Here is a 24,310-nt window from a genome sequence, read left to right on the forward strand (position 1 = left end):
TCTTCTGGTCATTTTTTTTTTTAAATTTTTTTAATTTTAAAATCTTTAATTCTTACATGCGTTCCCAAACATGACCCCCCCCTCCCACCTCCCTCTCCTCTTCTGGTCATTAAGCATTGTCATATCAACATATTAACATAACTGAAATCATTATTTCTTTTTCCGTGTCTTTGTTTATACTGTTCCCTCTTTTGTGAAGATTCTTTTTCTACCTCTGCATATGTATTCAAATGTTGCATATCCTTTAAGACCCAACACAAATAACATTGCCTTTTCAGTGCTAGCATCCACCTAAAAGGAGTGCCACTTGAAAATCTACGGTAGTATCTGTAGGGTTAGTGTCTATAATCATTTAATGACTAGACTTATGGTATCCTATTATCATAGAGTGCTAGAGCAGGAAGAGTCTTTAGACATGGCTCATTCTAGTCACTTCACTTTACAGGTGAATAAGCGTTTTTTCTAGATAAATGACTAAGTACTTGGAAGGCTCAGAGCAAAGATGTAATTAGACTTGTCTCTTAACCTTTAATCCAGAATTTCTTCTTGTGTAACATACTTACTTCCTCTCACTGTAAAATACCTTGTCTTTTTATATGGTTTTTCAGGAGTGTATTCTTTATTTCCTCTACTTGAGGCCGAGAATCTTGTTTTATAATTTTTTATAGTCCCCTCATGCAAAGAGTGGACTCATTGGAAAAGACTGATGCTGGGAGGGATTGGGGGCAGGAGGAGAAGGGGATGACAGAGGATGAGATGGTTGGATGGCATCACCCACTCGATGGACGTGAGTGTGAGTGAACTCTGGGAGTTGGTGATAGACAGGGAGGCCTGGCGTGCTGCAATTCATGGGATCGCAGAGTCGGACACGACTGAGCGACTGAACTGAACTGAACTGATACTCCCCTTAATGTTTTGCACATAGTAGGTCTTAATTAGTTGTTTTCTAGAGAATTGCTTTTGCTTTCAGATAAAAGCAGTATTTTGAGAAAGGTTATGATTTCCATTTTTATAAACATTAATGGATTATACTTCTTTTGTTTAAAAGAAACAGAAGATTTTTAAAATAGTTTTTAACAGTTTGCATCTATTTCCACCAAACAAAAATAGTAGAAAATAACAAAATGTAATTGAAAATTTTTCTTTCATTGCTAAATAATTGGGTTTCACTTGTTTACAGTGTTAAGACACAGATTTGAGTGCAAAACTAGAAACTTTATCAACATTTGTTCATTGCTTTAATGTTTCCCATTTTTAAGGAAATAAAATGTTTAATATGAAATAATTTTATAGCAGAGTATATTAAATGAAAATATGATATAGTTCTGTTATCTTACTTACTAAGCCATTACTGAAAACTACTTAATACAGTCTTTTCACATTTTAAAATTTTATGAATATATCTGATTTAAAGCAAGTAAGTAAAGCAACAAAAATTATAGCAAATATATACACTTTAAAATTCCTTTACAACTCTGCATGAATAAAAATGGTACATTATAGGACAGTTTAAATACCTATCAGGTGAATAAAGCATGGGCTTCGTGCTTATAGTTGAGGATATATATATCATCTGCATTAGATATATTACTAGAGGTGATGTCAAGGTGAAAGCAGGCTTGCAGAATGGTTGGAAATCATTGATATTCTGACTTGGAGGCTGTAAATGGCTCAGTGGCAGATGGAGTCTTTGTCAAGGAAGAAAAATGGCAGCTTTGGAGTATCATAGATGTTTTGCTAGCTGCTCAGCACACAGTCTGTGACCTTCTAGTATTCAGGAATCTTATTCCTCTAATAAATTGTCTTCAGGTTTTATTCACCTAATATAGATAAACAGTACTTATTTTAGTACAAATTGAGGTGTTTCATTATAGAGAAATATAAATATGTTTTATTATCTGATTCTTAAATTAAGCTTTTAAGGGAACATGCATTTTTTGAAATCAGCAATCTTTCTCATTTAGTTTGCAAGAGTAAAAACAATAGAGTTTAATTTAAAAAGTGTATTTTTAGAATTACAGAATATTAAAGCTAGAAAATATGTTAAAAGCCCTAGACAAACTTTCTCATTTTAAAGGCACTGAGTCTCATAGACTGTGATTCAACCAAGGTCACTAAATTAGTTCATGAAAAATGTTAGGTGACTCTTAAATTATGACTTGTTACATATATAAAATGGCTTTAGTTATGAAGGTAAAATAAACTAGTCTTTTTGAATAAAACTTAGAATACCAGAGAATACACCTACTTATTCATGACAGCTGCATAATGAGCATATATAATTTTTCAGACTTTTATTTACTGTTCAACTGCACATATTTTTATTGGGAAGAATTCAGGTTTCTCATTTTAATCACCATCAGATTGCTGTACAGAAAAAATTTTGTTGAATGAGGAGTTTATACCTGGGTCAAATATATATTTTGTGTTGACTTATTTGTGTATTTTTAAAAGCCCTTTCTTTTGGAAGTAGCATTTCATATTAAAATATTTGAGGGTTTTGTAGATTTTATACTCAATATTTTGAAGTATTATTGCATGTATTAGTGAGAAATCCAGTTTTTAGAGGAAAATAGATCCCCATGAGAGTATACTACAATGTGGCGTGTATTCAGTTGAACAGCTCACTTACATTGAAGAGTAATAAGTCATGGCTAAAATTAAAAACAAGAAGCGTTACACAACTAAAACTTACTAAAGCATTCAACAGTTGTTAAAGTTATAGAAAGGAATATCTGTACATTGTGGAAGAAAACTACCCTTTGTTCTAGAAGGTCAAGGTTACTGTATTCAGCACTTCAATTTGTAGTCTTTCTCAATCTAGTGTCTAAAAAAGTAGAATTAAAGAGAAATTTAACAGTTATTCAAAGTAGTGTTCATGCATTTTCTAATGGTAAAATTACACAATATTCCAATTGTTTTTGATTAGGAGAAAATTTTGAAATATTATAGCTGAAAGCTTACAAAAGCTCAAAGTAATTTTTTTCTTTTGTTTTCTCTTTTGAAAGATAAAACTAGCTCAGTTCAGTTCAGTTTAGTCACTCAGTCGTTTCCGACTCTTTGCGACCCCATGAACTGCAGCACGCCAGTCCTCCCTGTCCATCACCGACTCTTGGAGTTTACCTAAACTCATGTCGGTGATGACATTCAACCATCTCATCCTCTGTTGTCCCCTTTTCCCACCTTCAATCTTTCCCAACATCAGGGTCTTTTCAAATGAGTCAGCTCTTCGCATCAAGTGGCCAAAATATTGGAGTTTCAGCTTCAACATCAGTCCTTCCAATGAACACCCAGGACTGATCTCCTTTAGGATGGACTGGTTGGATCTCCTTGCAGTCCAAGGGGCTCTCAAGAGTCTTCTGCAACACCACATTTCAAAAGCATCAATTCTTCAGTGCTCAGCTTTCTTTGTAGTCCAACTCTCACATCCATACATGACCACTGGAAAAACCATAGCCTTGACTAGATGGACCTTTGTTGACAAAGTAATGTCTCTGCTTTTGAATATGCTGTCTAGGTTGGCCATAACTTTCCTTCCAAGGAGTAAGCGTCTTTTAATTTCATGGCTGCAGTTACCATCTGCTGTGATTTTGGAGCCCCCAAAAATAAACTCAGCCACTGTTTCCACTATTTCCCCATCTATTTCCCATGAAGTGATGGGACTGGATGCCATGATTTTAGCTGTCTGAATGTTGAACTTTAAGCCAACTTTTTCACTCTCCTCTTTCACTTTCATCAAGAGGCTCTTTAGTTCTTCAGTTTCTGCCATGAGGGTGGTGTCATCTGCATATCTGAGGTTATTGATATTTCTCCCGGCAATCTTGATTCCAGCTTGTGATTCCTCCAGCCCAGTGTTTCTCATGATGTATTCTGCATGTAAGTTGAATTAGCAGGGTGACAATATACAGCCTTGATGTACTCCTTTTCCTATTTGGGAACCAGTCTGTTGTTCCATGTCCAATTCTACCTGTTGCTCCCTGACCTGCATACAGATTTCTCAAGAGGCAGGTCAGGTTGTCTGGTATTCCCATCTCTTTCAGAATTTTCCACAGTTTGTTGTGATCCACACAGTCAAAGGCTTTGGCATAGTCAATAAAGCAGAAGTAGATGTTTTCCTGGAACTCTCTTGCTTTTTCCATAATCCAGTCGGATATTGGCAATTTGATCTCTGGTTCCTCTGCCTTTTCTAAAACCAACTTGAACATCTGGACGTTCACGGTCCACATATTGTTGAAGCCTGGCTTGGAGAATTTTGAACGTTACTTTACTAGCGTGTAAGATGAGTGCAGTCATGCAGTAGTTCGAACATTCTTTGGCATTGCCTTTCTTTGGGATTGGAATGAAAACTGACCTTTTCCAGTCCTGTGGCCACTGCTGAGTTTTCCAAATTTGCTGGCATATTGAGTGCAGCACTTTCACAGCATCATCTTTCAGGATTTGAGCTAGCTCAACTGGAATTCCATCACCTCCACTAGCTTTGTTCATAGTGATGCCTTCTAAGGCCCACTTGACTTCACATTCCAGGATGTCTGGCTCTAGGTGAGTGATCACCCCAACCTGATTTTCTGGGTCGTGAAGATCTTTTTTGTATAGTTCTTCTGTGTATTCTTGCCCCCTCTTCTTAATATCTTCTGCTTCTGTTAGGTCCATACCATTTCTGTCCTTTATCGAGCCCATCTTTGCATGAAATGTTCCCTTGGTTATCTCTAATTTTCTTGAAGAGATCTCTAGTCTTTCCTATTCTAATGTTTCCCTCTATTTCTTTGCATTGATCACTAAGGAAGGCTTTCTTATTTCTCCTTGCTGTTATTTGGAACTCTGCATTCAGATGCATATATCTTTCCTTTTCTCCTTTGCTTTTCGCTTCTCTTCTTTTCACAGCTCCTCAGAGAGGCCTCCACAGGCCTCCTCAGACAGCCATGTTGCTTTTTTGCATTTCTTTTTCTTGGGGATGGTCTTAATATACAGTGTCACGAACCTCCATCCATAGTTTATCAGGCACTTTGTCTATCAGATCTAGTTTATTAACACATAGAAAGTGGGTGTAAAAATAGTAACCATAATGTCATAAAAGAGAATACTATTCCTATTAATGCGGTGGTTGAGAGGTAGCTATTTCACCTATTATCTAATTTAATATGAAGTAAATACACTCAAATAGAGGTATCATGATGATTACTGAAGCATTCAGTAACTAATTATTGAGTGCCTAGTACATGCAAGTGCTAGGGATAGGGCAGTGAACAAAACTCTACACACATGGGGCTTACAGTTTATGAGTGAAAGAGATTAATACTTGCTGCTGCTGCTGCTGCTAAGTCGCTTCAGTCGTGTCCAACTCTTGCGACCCCATAGACGACAGCCCACCAGGCTCCCCCATCCCTGGGATTCTCCAGGCAAGAACACTGGAGTGGGTTTCCATTTCCTTTTCCAATGCATGAAAGTGAAAAGTGAAGAGGCAGTCGCTCAGTCGTGTCCGACTTTTCACAACCCCATAGACTGCAGCCCACGAGGCTCCTCTGTCCATGGGATTTTCCAGGCAAGAGTACTGGAGTGGGGTGCATTGCCTTCTCCGGATTAATAGTTAATAAACTAATATTTACTGTGTTAGATGGCAATCAACAGTATAAAACAAATCAAGCATATTGCATCATGAGTTGTGGGTTTGGTATTTACTATAGGGTCATTATTATAGCATAGCCCTTCTAAGATTACAGTTTCAGTTCTTAAGAAAGCCAAGAAGCGAGTCATGCATATATCTGCATGGTGATTATTCCAAAGAAAACAGCAAATGCCAAGACATTGAGGCAGATTGTACTTGGTATATTCCAGTAACAATAAGGAAACCAGTGTGGTTGGAATGTTGTGAGGGATGAAAGGGAGTAATAAATGAAGCTAGAGAGATTTCACATAGATCTACTTTTAAGACTTGTCTTTAAAAAGAAAGTGTTGAAAAAAAATTATGCTGTAAGTTTAACCAAAGCTCATATTGCTAAACCAGCGATCCCCAGAGTAGTTTTGGTAGAGTGAATATTGCTTGATAAAAAGATTCCATGGTCAAGTAACGCAAAACCTGGGGTTAATGTTAAAGGTTAAAGGTTTTGTTTGTGCTTACCAACTGTTCAGGCACATCTTTTAATGGGCTAAGTTGTTTTGAGAATCTCCAGCCTTTCTGTCCCTTCCAGTAAAGAATCTCTTAAGGGGCTAGTGTTTTTCAGTACTTTGGTCAATGCTGTATTATACAGTCCTACTGATTATCTGGCTTCCCTGGTAGCTCTGCTGGTGAAAAATCTGCCTGCAATGCAGGAGACCCTGGTTTGAGTCCCGGGTTCAGAAGATTCCCTGGAGAAGGGCTAGGCTACCCACTCCAGTATTCTTGCCTAGAGAATCCCCAGGGAAAGAGGAGCCTGGCAGGCTTCATCCATGGCGTTGCAAAGAGTTGGACATGACTGAGTGACTAAGCACAGTACAGCACTGATTAACTGTTGGTTACTAAAAGGATTTTCCACAATTGCTGTTTCATAGCCTCTGTGCTCTTTAAGCCAGCATTTCTCTTTGCCTGCTTTTTCAGTAAAAACACTTCTTTTTTGTTTTCTTAAATATTTCTTAAATCCATCCTTTTTTCTCTGTTCATGATGCCTGAATCCTTAGATAGGTTTGCATCATGCCTCACCTGGGCTGTCACAGTAGAATCCCTTTCTAGCATCCCATTGTTGTCTGTTGTTCAGTCACTCTGCTGCTGCTGCTAAGTCGCTTCAGTCGTGTCCGACTCTGTGGGACCCCATAGACGGCAGCCCACCAGGCTCCCCCGCCCCTGGGATTTTCCAGGCAAGAACACTGGAGTGGGTTGCCATTTCCTTCTCCAATGCAGGAGAGTGAAAAGTGAAAGTGAAGTCGCTCAGTCGTGCCTGACTTTGCAACCCCATGGACTGCAGCCTACCAGGCTCCTCCATCCATGGGAGTTTCCAAGCAAGAGTACTGCAGAGCCAAAAATAAATAAATAAATTTTGTTGTTGTTAACTATATTCTACTCTTGGAGATTGTGAAACATGATGCAGATTTGTATCAGGAAGAGTCCAATGCGAGAAAGAGGACCAGTACAGTAGAAAGTAGACAGGGATTTATTGCAAGGAGTTGTTTAATGGCATTGTGGAGGCTGGCCAGACAAGCCTGACATGGGAAGGGCAGGCTGTCAGGGAGGGCTGGCTGAAGCTCTCTGGCCCGGAGCACAGTTCCGGGCCACAGGCAGCACTTCAGTCACTCAGTCATGTCCAACTCTTTACGACTCCATGAACTGCAGCACACCAGGCTCCTCTGTCCTCCACTATTTCCTGTAGTTCGCTCAGTTTCATGTCCATTAAGTCAGTGATGCTATGTAACCATCTCATCCTCTGCTGCCTCCTTTTCCTTTTGCTTCCGGTCTTTCCCAGCATCTGAGTCTTTCCTAATGAGTCAGCTCTTGGCATCAGGGGACCAAATTGTTGGAACTTCAGCTTCAGCATCAGTCCTTCCAATGAATATTCAGGACTGATTTCCTTTAGGATTGATGGATTTGATCTTGCTGTCCAGGGGACTGTCAAGAGTCTTCTCCAGCACCACAGTTCAAAAAGTTCAGTTCTTCGGCACTCAGCCTTCTTTATTATCCAGCTCTCACATCCATACATGACTACTGGAAAAACAGTATCTTTGACTATACGGACCCATAGTCATTTTGTTGGCAAAATGATGTTTCTGCTTCTTAATATGCTGCCTAGGTTTATCATAGCTTTCCTTCCCAGGAGCAAGCGTCTTTTAAGTTCATGGCTGCAGTCACTGTCTCAGTGATTTTGGAGCCCAAGAAAGGAAAATCTGTCACTTTTTCCTCTTTTTCCCCTTCTATTTGCCGTGAATTGATGGGACCAGATGCCATGATCTTAGTTTTTTGAATGCTGAGCTTCAAGCCAGCTTTTTCACTCTTCTCTTTCCCTTCATCTATCTAGAGGCTTTTTAGTTGCTCTTCACTTTCTGCCATTAAAGTGGTATCATCTGCATATCTGAGGCACTCTATCAGATCTAATCCCTTGAATCTGTTCATCACCTCAACTGTATAATCATAAAGGATTTTATTCAAGTCATACCAGAATGGCCTAGTGCCTTTCCCAGCTTTCTTCAGTTTAAGCCTGAAGTTTGCAATCAGAAGTTCATGATCTGAGCCACAGTCAGCTCCAGGTCTTATTTTTACTGAATGTATGTGTGTTAGTCACTTAGTCGTGTCTGACTCTTTGTGACCCCACGGACTGCAGCCCCCCAGGCTCCTCTATCCTTGGAATTCTCCAGTCAAGAATACTGGAGTAAGTAGCCGTTTCCTTCTCCAAGAGATCTTCCTGACCAAGGAATCGAACCCTGGTTTTCTGCATAGCAGATGAATTCTTTACTGTCTGAGCTGCCAAGGAAGCCAGTCAGTTCCAGGTCTTATTTTTACTGACTGTATAGAGTTTCTCTATCTTTGGCTGCAAAGAACATAATCAATCTAATTTTGATATTGACCATCTGGTGATGTTCATGTGTAGAGTCGTCTCTTGGGTTGTTGAAAAAGGGTGTTTGCTATACCAGAGTGTTCTCTTCACAAAACTATCTTAGCCTTTGCCCTGCTTCATTTTGTACTCCAAGGCCAAACTTGAGTATTATTCTGGGCATCTTTTGACTTCTTCCTTTTGCATTCCCATCCCCTGTGATGAAAAGGACATCTTTTTTTGGTATTAGTTCTAGAAGGTATTGCAGGTCTTTATAGAACTGGTCAGCTTCAGCTTCTTTGGCATTAGTAGTTGAAGCATAGACTTGAATTACTGTGATGTTGAGTGGTTTGCCTTAGAAACGAACTGAGATCATTCTTTGGTTTTTGACATTGTTTCCAAGTATTGCATTTCAGACTTTTTTGTTGACTGTGAGGGGTATTCCATTTCTTCCAAGGCATTCTTGCCCACAGTAGCACATATGATAGTCATCTGAATTAAATTCATCCATTCTCCTTCATTTTAGTTCACTGATTCCTAAAATGTCAATGTTCACTCTTGCCGTCTCCTGCTTGGCCACGTCCAATTTACATTGATTCATGGATCTAGTGTTCCAGGTTTCTATTCAGTACTGTTCTTTACAGCTTCCCATTAGTACAGAATAAAATTTAATCTCATTTATAGGGCATGTGAAATCTTCCACAGTCTGTCTCCTGTCTAAATTTTGCATAAATTTCACATACTTAGTATTTGCCAACTTTGAAACCATTTATACTTTCTTAAAGCAGGTAGTGTGTGTATAGCTGTTTTGCTTTTGTTCAGTGCTATCATTTCTTCCTGGCACAGCCTTCCCTCTGTGAGTAGTCATTCTTAAAAGTTTAGAACAGACATACTGTTCTCCAAGAATACGTTCAAGCTTTTCTTAGCTAAGTGAGGTACACTGATGTACAATTCTGTCAAAGCACTTAAAGCAATTAAGTAAAACTCCACTCTCTATATCCTGTACCTTTATCTATATCTTAAGTGTTTCATAATTTAAATGGGTAACTCTACTAAGTAGTTGAAAACTTTCTGATAAACAGATCTATTGGTTTCCTTCTTTTCCAGTTCAAAGTCTGTTTGGAATAATTATAGATATAAATGTAAAACTTTTAGAAGAAAACATAAGGAGAAATCTGTAAGTTGTACCTTGGTGAAGAATTCTTACACATGACATAAAAAGGACAACCCTTAAAAATTAGTTAATTGGACTTTACAAAAATTAAAACTGTTTAGTTTGCAAAACACCTGTTATGACAATGAAAAAATAAGACATATACTAAAAGAAAATACTGAAAAATCACAAATCTGACAGAGGACTCCCATCTAGGTTATATAAAAACTCTAAAAACGTCAACAGTCTAATTAGAAAACTGGGCCAAAGACCTGAAGGAACATTTCACCAAAGAGGGTAACTAGATGTCAAATGAGAATATGAAAAGATATTCAACAACGTTATCCATCAGAGAAATGCAAAAATGAACTATCATTAGTCACTTACCGGATCAACTAAAATAAAGATTAGTGACAGTGTCAACCACCGGCAAGAATATGGAGAAACTGAGCTTCTTATTCATTGTCAGGGGAAGTGTAAAATGGTAAAACCACTCTGGAAAAATATTTGGCAGTTTCTTTGAAACAAAACTAAAAACCGAAATATATACTTAATACATGACCCAGCAACTGCACTCCAGAGCATTTATCCCAGCAAAATGACTGTACCTGTTTGTTCATTGAAGCTTTATTTATAATAGCCCAAGTTGGAAACTATCAAAGTGTCCTATACAGGTTGGTGTGTCCATACCATGGATACTACTCAGCAATAAAAAAAAAATTCAACTGTTGATACACAAATCCTAAAGGACATTAAGCTTAGTGAAAAAAAGTCAATCTCAAAAGGCGACTCAATAACTCCATTTATGTAAGATGAAGTTCTAGAGACGGAGAACAAATTTGTGGTATTTGTGGTAACACGGGGTTATGGATGGTGGGTGTGACTGTAAAGGAGTAGCATGAGGAAGATCTTTGTGGTGATGGAGTAGGTTTATATCTTGATTGCAGTGCTGGTTTCATGAATTTACACCTGGGATAAGATGAGTTAGAACTATACATACACTGTAGTTAGTTTCTTGGTTTCAATATTGAAAATTTAATTATATAAGTTGTAACTATTAGTGGGACCTGGGTGATGAGTATATGGGATCTCACTGTGCTATTTTGGCAACTTTCTGTAAATATATAGTTATTTTAAATTAATAGTTAACAAATTATCCTTTTTTCTTCTACTCTTCCACCCATCTCTGAGAAAGAAATTGTTTGCCTTGCACCCCCATGTTCTCTGCAGCATTACTTACAACAGCCAAGACATAGAAGCAGCCTAATGCCCACTGATGAATGAACGAATAAGGAAAGTGTGTTATATATTTATAAAATGGAGTATTTTTCAGCCATAAAAGAGGGAAATCTTGTCCTTTGCAGCATTGTGGATGGTTTAAGGGTATTATGCTAAATGAAATAGGACAGAGAAAGACAAATACTCTATGATCTCACTTACATATGGGATCTAAAAAAACACAAACATAAGTCCAGACTCATAGATACAATACAAAGAACAGATTAGTGGTTGCCAGAGGTGGGAGGTGGGTAAAATTGTTGAGGGTTGTAAAAAAAGTACAGACTTCCAGTTATAAAGTAAGTCAATCTTGGTAAAAAATAAACACAGGAAAAAATGTTTGCTTCCTTACTATGCCTAAGACTTTATTAATGCTTTTTTATTTTTATCCTCTTCTGTGTCATCCAGAGACTTGTTTCACTGACCGTTCATAAGACATATCCATCTTCTTCTTTCTTGAAATTGAAGTCGCTTAGTCGTGTCCAACTCTTTGCGACCCCATGGACTGTAGCCTATCAGGCTCCTCCGTCCATGGGATTTTCCAGGCAAGAGTGCTAGAGTGGATTGCCATTTCCTTCTCCAGGGGATCTTTCCGACCCAGGAATCAAACCTGGGTCTCCCGCATTGCAGGCAGACGCTTTACCCTCTGAGCCACCAGGGAAGCCCCAAAATGATAAATAGAACTAAACAAACCAAGAAAATCTTTACGTCATTCAAGCGGCTGTATATTAAAGATACATATCTGTGTTAACATGTGTAGCTCTAGTTTATTTATTTTAACTGCTATTTTGTTGTTCAGTCACTCAGTCACGTCTGACTCTTTGTGACCCCACGGGCTGCAGCGTGCCAGGCTTCCCTGTCCTTCACTGTCCCCAGAGTTTGCTCAAACTCATGTCCTTTGAGTTGATGATGCCATCCAGCCATCTCATCCTCTGTCACCCCCTTCTCCTCCTGTGCTCAGTCTTTCCCAGCATCAGGGTCTTTTCCAGTGAGTTGGCTCTTCACTATACATTTCATTATAAAAACACACAATGATCTTCTGTATTCTAGAGTTTCACTACACAAATGATAGTGTAGTTTATACTTTTGTATATGACTTGTTATGCCTATGTATGAGAATTTTTCTGGGTTATATATCTGGAAGTGGAATTGCCGTGGCATGGACTACCTACAGCTTTGATTTTATGAAGTATTGCTTAATATTTTTCTACAGTGGTTATATGAGTTAACACTGTAAGTGCATAATAAGTGGATAAGAGATTTCCTTGTCTACATTTTTCCCAGCCTTTGGATTTTCCTAAGGTTTTGCCTTCCCACTATGTACATTTCATCCACGTAGAATCTACTTTGAAGTCCAATAGATTTACATCTCTTTTTTTGTTTCTTGCTGTTTGATCAGTCAAGGAGTAAGAAAAGAACTGATTGATCTTATCTTTCATATTCATGTTCCATTTTCCAAATCTCCATATTTCTGACTCTACTGCCACAATATTAGTTCAGACCCTTATTCTTGCCTAAACTATTTCAACAGACTGAATATTCTAATATCCGTCTTGGAAATATCTTTCTGTTGCAACTCATCCTACTTAAAACTGCTAGGTCAGTATTTCTAATGCAAGTCGTTTGCTACTTTGGCAGTGTTGAAGAAATTTGACACTTAAAGTGACATTCACAATTGTTTCTAATAAGGTCCTAGAGTAACTTTTCAGCCACATCTACTATTTTCTATATATGCCTAATATACTAGCCAGACTAGATTATTCACTTATTATTGCTTAATTCATCAAACCATAGATATTAAAAGCTTTTGTAATGCTATGTTGTTGTTGTTTAGTTGCTAAGTCGTGCTAGACTCCTTTTCAACCCCAGGGACTATAGCCCATCAGGGTCCTCTGTCCATGGGATTTCCCAAGCAAGAATACTGGAATGGGTTGCCATGTCTTTCTCCTTGGTATCTCCCTGGATCGGGAATTGAACGCGTGTCTTCTGCATTGGCAGGCAGATTCTTTACCACTGAGCTGCCAGGGAAGCCCTTCCCTACACTTAGGATGCTTTTTTCCCGTAATTCCTCCACCTAGCCATCTTTTCCTTTCAAAAATCCTACATGCTTTTCATGGCCTACTTAAGATGTTAGATTTTTATGAAGTTTTTCTAGTATCCTCAGTTAATTTTACTCCTATATTGCTTTTATGGCACATACTGTATTTCATGTATTTGTCTTAGGTTTCCATTGTGAATAAGTACTTTGTCCATTCATCTGTATTATCCTTATAGCACTTAACATAATGTCCTGTATAATATAGGCAAACAATTAACTAAAATAGTTTAGTTGAAAATAACATATTAGTTAAATCCAAGTTCACCATTTAGACCTAATCGGGAAAAGATCAGTTTTCATCATTAAAAAATGCTGAATTATGTAATTTTATCTAGTATTCTTACTTTAAAACAGTATAGAATAAACAGAAGGTAAGTGATCTTTACAGCTTGCCTTGATGAATAGTAAAGTTTATTTGTAATTAACATAATAGTTGTTCAGCTCACTTTTAGACCCTTAAGTAATTCTCTTAAATCAGTTTTTCAAACTGTACTCTGAGTAATGTGTAAGTTGGTTCTGTTGAGATGTCCTGCCTACTGCTGGGTGCTTCCTCTGCCCCACGGAAAGTGAAATTCGCTCAGTCATGTCTGACTCTTTGAGACCCCATGGACTCTACAGTCCATGGACTTCTCTAGGCCAGAATACTGGAGTGGGTAGCCTTTCCCTTCTCCAGGGGATCTTCCCAACCCAGGGATTGAACCCAGGTCTTCCATATTGTGGGTGGATTCTTTTCAGCTGAGCCACAAGGGAAGCCCAAGAATACTGGAGTGGGTAGCCTGTCCCTTATCCAGAGGATCTTCCCAACCCAGGGATTGAACCGGGGTCTCCTGCATTGCAGGCAGATTCTTTACCAACTGAGCCATCAAGGAATCCCAAGAAGCAGCTCTTTTATTTATTTTTTTTTACTGTACAGGGCTTCTTCAAGATCTTATTTAAGAAAGGAATTTTTTCCATAAATATTTTAAAATAATTGCTAAGAATGTATAATACTTCAGTTTTTATCCATTTATTTAATGTTTTCTAAGATCTTGCAAAATATATGATTCCTGCCCACTTATTATTTTGTATTGCTACAAATTAAAAATCTGTAGTCCATGTCAACATGAAACTTCAAATAATTAAGCAAATATTAGGAAAATGGGCGATGACAAATAGTATATTTTCTAAATATTTTGAATTTTAATATGGATTTTTTATTATTAGAATATCAGAAGTTATTAGACTTGATGTACAAATTGCTAGGTAGGCTAAAGAATTTTCTAGATCATGGCTTCTTAAATTTTAATGTGCATAAGATTCTGATTCAGTAGGTCTGGACTAGTGCTTGAGATTATTTCTAACAAGTGGTTTCTGTGTTGCTGGTCTATGAACTACAGTTGGAGTAGCAATGAGCTTGATAACTTTCCAAAGCCCTAGCATCACATTTTATTAGGATTACATCGTTTGCCTTAGTGAAAGTAGATTTTCAGTATTGCCATAGACATTTATTTAACTGTTTCTCTACATCCTGATTTATACTCTGCCGTTTTTAATAGAAATTTGTGGGGGTTTTTTTTAGGGAAATACTTTGTGTGTGGATTAATGATTGCTCTGTGATTATGTAGTTCTTTGTTTAAAATTATCCTTCAGTATTTTTAAAATGGTTAGCATTGAGAATTATTAGACTATCAATGGCAACTTTCAGCAATTTAATAGGGAATATGTGTTTGGTTTACTTTTTTAGTAGAACTGTTATACTTACTAACTTTTGTTATTTTGCAGGATATTGTTATTATAAAAATTAAAATGGAAATAATTTTGTTTGGCTAAAGTATGTTTTAGCTGGTATAAGTCCTGCTTTAAATTAAAAACCATTATTGTCATGAATTAGTAGCAGTTATATACCACAGCAGGTTAGGCTGCTAATTTTATCTGTAGTAAATATGAATTGAAAACCTGATTTCTATAAATGAACAAACAATAAGAGAGATAGTCATTTAGTTGAATAGCTTGTGCTCCAAAAGCTATGAATGGGACATTAATGCTTTTCTTTAGACATATACTATCAAAATAATTCCATAGTTTTTGGGCTTTTATAGAAAATGTTAGTAACTAAATCATAAATTTAAATTCTAAATTTTAAAGAAAATTTTAGAATTACATATTTTTGATGAATGGAGATTGGTAATTAACTTTGTAGACTAGAACAGCAGAACACTTTTGGGGGGAAGGTTACAATTTTTGTCTAAATACATGGTTATTATATTAATCTTCTATTATTTCACTTAAGAATTGTCAGTAGTAGGAACTACTGGAAAAGCTACATTATTACCAAAGTGACTTTAAAATATATTATCATTTTCTTATTTCTTATTAAGTAAGCACTAATATTGCTATAAAAGTTTTTATATGGAATGTATGTAAATGATAAAAGTTTTCTTCAGACCTGCTTCAATAATTTTGTACAGAAATAAACCTCCTTTGTTTTTTCTGGTAGCATCCATTGATTTTCGCTTCCCCCCGAAGATACGTTAACAGTGCTGATGGAAGCAGAACAATTGGAATTTACATTAAAATTAAATGTGATGAATAAAAAGCAATATGGTATAATACTATAGTCTTCATTTTGCTTTACCAAAGTTCCAAAATCTAAAGGACAGAAATACTGACAAGGTCAAGAAAAATGAAAGCAAGAACAAACGATGCAAAAAGAAAATGACACTGAGGTCTTGGTTTAATACATATGTATTCCAGGTTGATGGTTGATTTCATTAGCAAATCTCATTGTTATGCAATGTCTGTTCTTCTGCAGCAAAATGAATATTGTATTTTTACAGGCTCTCTGTGTACCTATTATGTTACAATAAATGAAAAAACTATATATATATACCTATTTTTTTTTACCCTTTCCAGTTTACTCTTCTCAGTTTGTCCTTTAGGAAAAGAAAGAAAATTGAATTATATTCTTCCTTTTGTTGTCAAAATTATTCAAAGCGTTTCAGTTTATAATATAGATATATTTCCTACTTTTGTTCCCTGAAATAAACAATTGTGAGGCAGTTAATAATGTAACCATTTAAATTATCCTATAACTTTTTAAATGAATATATCGTGATTGACTTAAGCTGATAATTAATTATGATGTTAACCATATGCTTTCTAACATATTTTTAATGTTAGGATGGGTTTTCTTATCGCAAAAAAAAAAAAATACTAAGCAAGTTGTACATGTTTTGCCAAATGTACATACTGCTACCTTTTCCAATATCCAAAAATATATGTTTAGATTTCTATAGTTAGATTTAAATTTTCATAAAATAGGAAATTCAGAAATAACAGATTTCAGTGACTCCACATAGGAAGAGTTTATTTAATCAGGGAAGAGACTGCATGACTCTTATGCAGTTATGTATATGAGTTCAAAAATGGATCAAACTGTACTGGACACAACTGTCATTTAATTTTAGTGATTTTGAGGTTTGACGATGATTTACAAAATCTATTTGGTTTTTAGCAGTGTTCTCAAAAGTTGTCACAACTAAGAATCCATTGTGAAGCTTGAAAATAGAAAAGCCAAAGTTTTGATGTAATATGAGTTGATTGTATATCATTGGGAGAAATTGCTGATATAGTAAAAATTGACTGTCTGGCTCACTTGATGCAATTCTAATAAATCTTCTTTATATTGGACAAGCATGAGCTGTTACAGATATGTACAGGAGTTTTCAATGTATCAACCTAAGTTAGTTTTTACTTAGAATATTTGCATTTTATTGTTCACAATGGATAATATAAAACAAGAAATTTTAAAATTTAGTAAGGGCGATCCCTAAAATAATTGGAGAGTAACATATAGCTAAATCTTGTGGAGAAAGAAGGTTTTCTGGGCTCAGATGGTTAAGCTCTGTGAGAGGGTGTCCTGAAAGGAATGCGATCTAAGCTGATAGTGTGATAAGGAAGCAATGGGAACAGCATAAACAAACTGGTAGGTAAGAGCACATACCTTGGCATCTTTGGAAGACAGAGAAGAGACCAACCCCAAAGTAATGGAATATATTTGCTCCTACTTATTTACCCCAGTGCTTTTTGTATTCTTGTTAAATTTTAATAGTATTCAGTCCAGATATACTATATATTGAGGTGCTACCATTGTAGAACTGGTTTAATTTTGTATAATAAAATGGGAAATATGAAGTTGCTTTTATATTAATTTTAGTCTTCCCCCACCAATAATAGAAAAAGTAAATGCTGTAAATTTATACAAAGATTCATGCTCTATAATACATTGAGATTGATGCAGACTAACTGAGAAAATAGGAATCTAGAAGCACTAAGTCAGATTTCTGTACCACAGTTACAAATACCAAGCTGAGGAGGAATAAAAATCGTCAGAGACTGGGGCCCAGGCTGTTGAATTGAACAGGATCATAGAAGGTCACTAAAGAGGAAGTAAGGAACTGTTTAAATTAAAGAGAGATCCCTAAGTGTCTAGACCTTTCTACTAAGGTCTTCTCTTTGATGGAGAACCACCATCATCAAGCATGTCCATTTTATGTACTCATCCAGCAGATAAATCTGAATTTAGAAAATAAAATATTAATTTGAAATATAAGAACAGACTGTGAATTTAACAAACGATCTTAGGGATTGTTGGGTTTTTTTTTTAAGATTCTACCTAGATAAATAGCAGAAACCTTCCTAGTAAGATGGCACTTTTACTGGGTAACTTTTCATTGTGTTATGATTTCAGCTTGCCCTGAAGAAAGGTTTAAAGGCGTGTCATGAAATTTGTTCAATTTCTGTAAAGATGCTCTTGAGAAAATTATTGTTTTGTCCCGTGTTGCATCACTGAAAAGTATGAAGACGTTTTTCTTGATTCTAAGTACTAGGAAAAGCCTTGGTGCTTATTTGTAAAGTGAAGTTTTTACACAGTGAGAGTTTTATAATTTGATCTTGTTTCCTGCTTTGCTTTGATTGCTAGGAAGCTCAGAGCTGAGCTACCCACATCTGAAGGTTGTGCAAGACCTTATGACAGGCATTTGTGTGTTCCAGCTTTACTTTGTGTTTCATCCTTCTTGCTTCCCTTTTTTCATATTAATTTGTTTTTTGAAAGCATTCTGTTTTATTCATCATATGTCTGTAAGTCATCCTCTTTTAGAATAGATAGGATATAAATAATTATGGAAAGCTTCTTTATTGCCAGTAGAATGTAAGCGAGTAAAAGTAGGAGCTCTTGTCCCCTTCCCTGTCTTTCATTTTCATTTTGCATGGATTTTTTAAGTCATGGAAGACTAATCTCCTCTGTGGTTTCTTAGACCTTCCAGGGGCAAGGGAGTCCTTTCTGAAGATGTTTCTCTGTGCAGAGCTACCAGGTATAGCTCTTTGTGTCAAGTGTGCTCTACAAAGAGTGCCTGACTGAAAGAACAAGTAGGGTTGAAATATATCTAGAGGAGGAAGAGGTTTCCTTTTCTCACAGTAGCTCCGAGGGGGTCTTTTTCTAACACAAAGGGTATCATGTTTGCCCTGGTTTTTGTCCTTGTCCTTTCAACTGAATTATAAACTGTTAACACCAAAATTTCCTGACATTTGATAAAAGCTGCTTTGAATGGAACAAAATTTCAAATTTATTTTCTTTACTTCCGTATTTTAATTTCCTTTTATTTTTATCATTAAAATTTTTTTTTTACTTTACAATATTGTATTGGTTTTGCCATACATCAACATGAATCCACCACGGGTGTACACATGTTCCCCATCCTGAACCCCCCTCCCACCTCCCTCCCCATACCATCCCTCTGGGTCATCCCAGTGCACCAGCCCCAAGCATCCTGTATCCTGCATCGAACCTGGACTGGCGCCAGTCCTTCTTTTAAATTTGACCCATTCAATTCAGTTCAGTCGCTCAGTCGTGTCTGACTCTTTTCGACCCCGTGAACCACGGCACGCCAGGCCTCCCTGTCCATCACCAGCTCCCAGAGTTCACCCAAACCCATGTCCATCGAGTCAGTGATGCCATCCAGCCATCTCATCCTCTGTTGTCCCCTTCTCCTCCTGCCCTCAATCTTTCCCAGCATCAGGGTCTTTTCAAATGAGTCAGGTTTTCGTATCAGGTGGCCAAAGTATTGGAGTTTCAGCTTCAACATCAGTCCCTCCAATGAACACCCAGGACTGATCTCCTTTAGGATGGACAGGTTGGATCTTCTTGCAGTCCAAGGGACTCTCAAGAGTCTTTTCCAATACCATAGTTCAAAAGCATCAATTCTTCAGCGCTCAGTTTTCTTTATAGTCCAACTCTCACATCCATACATGACCACTGGAAAAACCATTATGGGAAACTAAAATAGTCATGGGTCTTTAAAATAGTTGAAATAATAAGTTTCTAATTTGAAATTTTTTTGTTTCCATATATGAATTTCATAGTCAAAGCTCCTATTTAGTAAGAATTATTAATATATCTCAAATTATCTGTGAAGGAAATAGGGCTATGTTTTACGTTCCAGGTAGTTAACAGGATATTTGAATTATTTAATTGGCCCAGGAAATTCAGCTGAAACTTTTAACTTCTTAGTTGTAATTTTCTGAAAATTTGGTATTTATTTCATGCTTCATCATAGTAAAGATGGTGGTTAGAAACTTGTTGTTTAGTATTAGTTTAGAACTGTTGAGCATTAATGTTGTTCAGTATTAAATGTGTACTCCTTTCAAATGATATATATTAAATGTTTGTAATGTGACCTATTCTCATATTTTGTATTATTAGTTTTATCTTATTGTTGTCATTGATTTTGTTATCACTTTGTTTTGTTTTCTATTTGTCAATACATTAAAGTTTTATTTTGCAAATATAATAAATATACCCCTGATTTAAGTTCTATAATACCTTGATTATATTACTGTGAAATAGTTGTTAAGGTCTCTTTGCATTAAAATTAAACAATACTGTGTTAATAGTTAGGACACAGATGGAGGGCGTTAGAACAAAGTATTTTTAAACATAAATGTTGTAGATAAAAAAAAAACAACTCTCCATATTCTTAAATTAGTGAATTGGCTTATCATTTTGATGCGTTGTGTGTTTGTTTTATACTCTTAGTTAATTTAAGTCAGTCTTCATTTAACTACACTAGAAATTTCAGAGAGTGAAAAAGTAATTTGAGGGAAAAAACTAAGGACAGAGAAACAAATTTCAAGCTCACTACATATATTTTAAGATACTTACAGGTAAATATTTTAGATTTTGTTTTCTTTTTAAAATATGAATTTTAAGTGATGCAGGAAATAGCTTCAAGTTATGTAAAGTTTAGATTCATATCTTGAGATTTTTTCCTTGGACTGCTACAAGAATTATAGTTTTACTTTGCCAGAGCTTGTCTTTAATTATAACTCAGAAACTTTATCTTTTTTGTTGAAAGAGTTGAAATTTAAAAACTTATTTAGCAGGTTTTAAAACACTTAATCCTAGCTTTTTTTGATTTTTTTTTAAAGAGAAAACCTTATTAGCTAGCATTGCCTTGTTTTTAAATTTACCTGCCAAGCAGTAATTTTTAAAACCTGCTTAAACAGGTTTGTTTCTCAAGCATTCCTTATAACTCTGTGCCTTCGCGTGTCGGGAACAAACCCTCCTTTAAAAAAGGAAGAAAGATAGAACTCTTTATGTCTTGACACTAATTAAAATTAAGGAAAGAAAAATTATTTGAGACATCAACCTCACCTGGCTTAGTTTTGTCACGTGAGCTTTCACGTTTACTGGTGATCTAAGTGCTCCACCTGCCTTTCAGTTTGTTTACCAGGAAATCAAGATGTGTAAACTGCAGGAAGTACTATTTGACCCTCTCCGACAGTATCTCATTACAATAATTGCTAATCTCTGAATAAGACAGCCATGTTTTGTGAGTAACTGAGAGAGAGAGGTTGTGTTAGGTAGATTTTAGGTGTTTCAACAAATAAAGCATTGTAAATGCTTGCTTGGATTATGTTTTCATGATAGCCTTTGATAAAAGACATATGGTGACCTTTGGGGTCAGCAAAGCTAGGACACAATAGTAGGTATTCTTTCATGCCTTTTAACTGAAAAATATCACGGCTTGTTGTTTTGGAGTGCTGTCACTGCTCTGAATCGAAAGGATAATGGCTACTTCCTGATTAAATCCACTCTCCACAGTAAGCTGTTAATGTTATGCTGTATGTCTTTTTCTCCTGTAAAAGCAATAGTGTTTGGTGCTTTCTTTACTTTTTATCATTGTCTTTCAGTAGATATATCTGTTGTAAATATATCCTGAAGTTGAAGTTTATAATTAGAGTAGAAAGTACTGTTTTAAGTTTGGATTTTTTTTTTTTTAATGAAAAAGTATTTTTGTTTGGTATTAAATCCAACCTTCTCATGTACTTATTGTAGATTTTGGATAAAGAATTTAGCTTTTAAAAAAGATATTGAAGTGATAAATTATATTAAGCTGTCACTTTCTTGGCACTCTAAGCAAAATTTAAAAAACAACTTATGTAGTAAATCAGATTCATTTTTTTAGGGAATATTTGGATAAACTAATTTATTTTTACTTAATATATTTCATAAATTATTTAAATATATTGTCAGAATTATTGATAATTGTTTTAATTATTAAGTTAAATTATTTAAAAATTTATTATGAGATTCTTGTGATGTAAAAACAATATTAAGTACTCAGAATATAAGACAGGGAATAATGAGCTGCTTAGTTTTAATCCTAAAGCTGGCAGTCACTCCATCTGTGTTCTTGGGACAATTATTTAAACTGCTTACCTCAGTTTTCTTGGCTACTGTTCATATGTGTGCTAAGTAAAATGTGTTTTTTTTTTCTTTATGATAGTACAAACTATAAAGCAAATGATTATCCATAAGATTTTATAAAACAGACAACTGACTGAGCATATAGTAGGAAAATAGTACACAAGGAAATATAGAAAAATTATTTCTATTGTAAAATAGTGGAAAGTAAACTTTAAAATAAATACCATGTAATTATCTTTTTAATTTCAACAAAATTGTTATTTTTGTTAAATCCATAATATAACATTACCAGAGGATTCTACATACATATTGTTGGATACATGGCTGAAAGAGAAATGGAAAGCCTGGAGGTGATTTAGTGAAGAGTCACAAATACACTTAATTATTTATCTTTTTCTCTCAAGTTTTATTTCTGGAAATGAGATTATTCAGAGTAGAGGGAAGAAAGTGTTATATTTTATAGGCCTATAAGTACATAGTTCATCTAAATAGTAAGATGTTTTATTTTTAAACTTTATTATTAAGTATCCTGATTATATAAAAAATACTATGAAATTGTTAAACATTGAAGGCAACTGTTGAAAATGGTCATAGAACCTAATATTCAGAACTAGTTTTAAAATATTTTGAAATAATGTAATTAACTTTTGTTGAGAGAATTAAGGTACCTTCTTTTGCAAAATGCATATCTTAGATATTTTAAGTAACCTGGTGATTTATGTTATTGGTACATTCTAAGGAAATTCTGAAGATTATATTTAATGACTATTCTAGCTTAGTCAAGTTATTGAAGTAGGACTTACAGGAGTGCGTCTGTTTAATTTGTAATAACAACTAATAGATGTCACTTATTGAACGCCTAATATGTGCAAACTACTGGACTAATTTATGGTAGGAAAGGCAAACTTTTACCTTTACCCTCTTAGAGTTCTATTTTACTGGGCCTGAGAATTAAATTGGTGTAAGATAGATCAACAGGAGAAAAAAGCATACATACTTATAATACAAATTTTATGTGAAATGAGAGTCGGCAAAAGGAATGAAGACCAAGGAAATGGTGAAATATTCTGGTTTCATGTTAAGCTGAACAAAGAGAGGCAGTTGTGGGAAAGTAACTAAACTATGTGGGGAGACTAAAGGAAGATAAGAATTATTTTAACAAGGTCTGTTTGTTGAGAATTCTCTCAGTCTCAACTTTTTATCCTTGATGGTGACAGTGTTACTTTCCTTCTGGTATAGGAAGGACATCTTTCATATAGTACTTTCATTTCCTGCCTTTAAGAAAAAGCAGGAAGGTCAGAGTGTTTTTCTGTATTTCCTAGTTTTTCAAGTGCCTTAACTCAAAACAGTCAAAATGCCAGAGCAGTGTATTCTGGAGAAGCGTATTCTGAATTCTATTATCAAATTATTTTACAGTCAAGAAAATTGCATGAGGTATAGGTACCGTCATTATCCCCATTTTTACTGATAAAGAAACAGTTTTAGAGAATTTAAATGATTTCATCAATGTCTTTCAGCTAATAAGTGCCAGAGCAAGGCCAGAAAATCTAACAGAATCCATAAAGAACTCAGTCTTCAGTGTCATGCCTTTAAGCATTGGGTTTATATTTTGCGCATAATAAAGGTGCTAAAGACTTTGATTTAGACAAGTTTTTTTCATCAGTTTATCAAATGTTAGAATGCTTACTGTCAAGCACTATAAGGAAATTCTCTGATAGTAATGGAAAGCAAAATAAGTCCCTTGTTTCAAGAAACTTACAGTTTAGTTGAGTTGAAGGGGCAAAAATATAACAGGCTATTACAATACAATGTGATAACTGATATAATAGGGATAAATTCAAGATACTAAAGGTATACATAAAGAAATATCTAATGTTTCCTTTTATTTATATATTTAATATATATTTCGGGGTGCTTTTCTAGGGATATAAACATAAATAAAACTTGAAAAGGTCTGTGCTCTTGGGGAACGTGTATTGGAGGTGGAATCAACAGTAAGCATAATAAGTATATAGCATGTTTGAAGGTGACAGGTGTTATGGAGGAAAGAAAAAGGGTAAGAATGCTGTGGTGGTGATGGGTAGGGTGATGTTTGAGCAAAGATCAAGGAAGTTAATTATGCAGATATCTTAAGAGCCTTCCAAGTAGAGGGCTCAAGGCAAAAGCATGCCTGGTGTGTTCAGAGTAATGAACAAAGCCCAGTGTGACTAAAGTAGAGTGAGCTAGAAACCAGAGTAGGCAGATATGACAGAGATAATTGGGGCTTTACAGAGTACCATAGGGACTTTAAAGAGCCATTGCAGGGCTTTCAGTAAATCTGGCTTATGTTTTTAAAGGATCACTCCAGTTGCTATGTTGAGAATGGACTATAGGGAGGCACTGACCACCAGCTAGAAGGCTCTTAGAGTAATCTGATTGAAAATAGTGGCTTAGATAAGGCTGGTAGTAGTTAAATTCTGGATGTTTTTAAGAAACCCCGAAAAGGTTTTTTGATGGATTGTTTGTGGGATATGAGGAAAAGAGAAGGCAAGATGACTCCAAGG

General features: G+C 35.7%; 1 protein-coding gene across 40 annotated transcripts in view; it reads left to right on the forward strand.

Annotated features, from left to right (window-relative positions):
• BAZ2B (bromodomain adjacent to zinc finger domain 2B) overlaps positions 1–24,310 on the forward strand; it is a 421,280-nt gene that overhangs the window by 203,780 nt on the left and 193,190 nt on the right. For 5 of the 40 annotated variants that reach the window (XM_069577357.1, XM_069577359.1, XM_069577377.1 and 2 more), the window contains exon 1: positions 20,802–21,160. The exons of 29 other annotated variants lie outside the window; for them this stretch is intronic. The gene's annotated coding sequence lies outside the window, so the exon portion shown is untranslated. Of the gene's footprint in view, positions 1–20,777; positions 21,161–24,310 lie in introns of those variants that run through there. 6 more of the 40 variants (XM_069577373.1, XM_069577375.1, XM_069577381.1 and 3 more) reach the window with 2 other exon arrangements.

Source organism: Ovis canadensis, chromosome 2 (assembly GCF_042477335.2).
Source record: "Ovis canadensis isolate MfBH-ARS-UI-01 breed Bighorn chromosome 2, ARS-UI_OviCan_v2, whole genome shotgun sequence".
In the NCBI taxonomy this organism is placed as follows: Eukaryota; Metazoa; Chordata; class Mammalia; order Artiodactyla; family Bovidae; genus Ovis; species Ovis canadensis.